General features: G+C 31.4%; 1 non-coding gene across 1 annotated transcript; it reads left to right on the top strand.

The window, feature by feature from the left end:
• Positions 1 to 732: 732 nt before the first annotated feature.
• Positions 733 to 839, top strand: LOC140497889 (U6 spliceosomal RNA). Its single transcript, XR_011964897.1, has one exon. It is a non-coding gene; the product is annotated as a U6 spliceosomal RNA (small nuclear RNA).
• The last annotated feature ends 505 nt before the right edge of the window (positions 840 to 1,344 follow it).

Here is a 1,344-nt window from a genome sequence, read left to right as displayed (position 1 = left end):
GCTAGTTTCAAATAATAAAACCAACATAATATCCATTAAAGATAATCATACAATCTCAATTTTAGTATTTCATTGATAAGACATTTTCTATTTCTCAGGAGAACTTCCATTTTTGTAAACCTCTAATGAATAGAAAATTCTTAGATTTGACTAAAAGCTGTCATTTTGTCATTTTCACCATTTGGTTTTAGTTATGCCTTCTGGAATATTCCAGAACAAGTGTGCTCACTCTTCTATATGACAATCTTTCCTATGTAAGAAGACAATGATCATACTACTTGCTCTTCAAGTTTTGTTTTTTTCAGGTTACATAAACTTTAGTTTCTTCACTGTTTCCTACAGAACATAGATTCTCAATTTTTTGTTTTCTCAACTTTAATTCACTAATAACTTAAAATATATCAGTCTGAATTGAATACAAGCTATCTCTCCAGAGCAAATCAGGGGAAGGGGTATCATTTCCCCATGAATTTGACACCATAATTGGTATCTAACACAATTTCACTGGGGGAGTGTATGGAGGGTGTAGATCAGGTATCACTTTGAGGTAGGGAACTCCCAGGGAAGAGATTCACTCTACCAATACAGATTAATTACTATTAGAGAGGGGGAGTAAGAAAAAGGAAAACCTGGTCTCAAGTGTGTACTCTGATATATACAAGATGTGGGACCCCGGACATATAAATCATTTAATTTTGCAATGCATCCATGTCCTTAAGAAAGTTTTCACTTCTGATCACTTTGGCATCAGATTTACTAAAACTGAGATGATACAGAAAAGATGAATATGGACCGTATGCAAAGATGACATGAAAATTCATGAAATATTCCACATTTTAAATAAATTTTCTCTTTTTGTCAAAAAAATAAACCATTAATTTTTAAAATTCACTTGAACAACTTATGTTAAACTGTGATCAACTTGAGATCCTATATATTTCTATATAAATTGATATCAAGCAAAATTTCCCCCGTTCTGTACTTTGTGTAATTGTTGTAAGTTTTAAAAATTAAGAACAAGACTTTCCATTTATTCTTGATAAGTTTCATAATTTTGGATTGAGCCCAGCTTTCCATCTTGTCAAGATAATTTTGAATCTTGATTTAGTCATCTAGCTTTTTATGCCTAATTTCATCTGCAAATTTGATGAGCCTGTCTTCTACATCTTCCTGTTAGTGATACTAAAATCTTGGAAAAGACAGAGGAATAACCTTGTTAGAGTTCAAATTAAAGCAATAAACATTTATTAAACACCTACTGTGTGCAAGGTACCATGCCAAGTGCTTGAGATACAAAAACAAAATTAAAAATAGTTCCTGTTCTGAAAGAATTTATTTATATTC

The sequence above is a fragment of the Notamacropus eugenii genome, chromosome 3, assembly GCF_028372415.1.
Source record: "Notamacropus eugenii isolate mMacEug1 chromosome 3, mMacEug1.pri_v2, whole genome shotgun sequence".
Lineage (NCBI taxonomy): Eukaryota > Metazoa > Chordata > Mammalia > Diprotodontia > Macropodidae > Notamacropus > Notamacropus eugenii.
The sequence above is the reverse complement of the archived record's forward strand: the minus strand, read 5'-3'. Positions and strand labels throughout refer to the sequence as shown.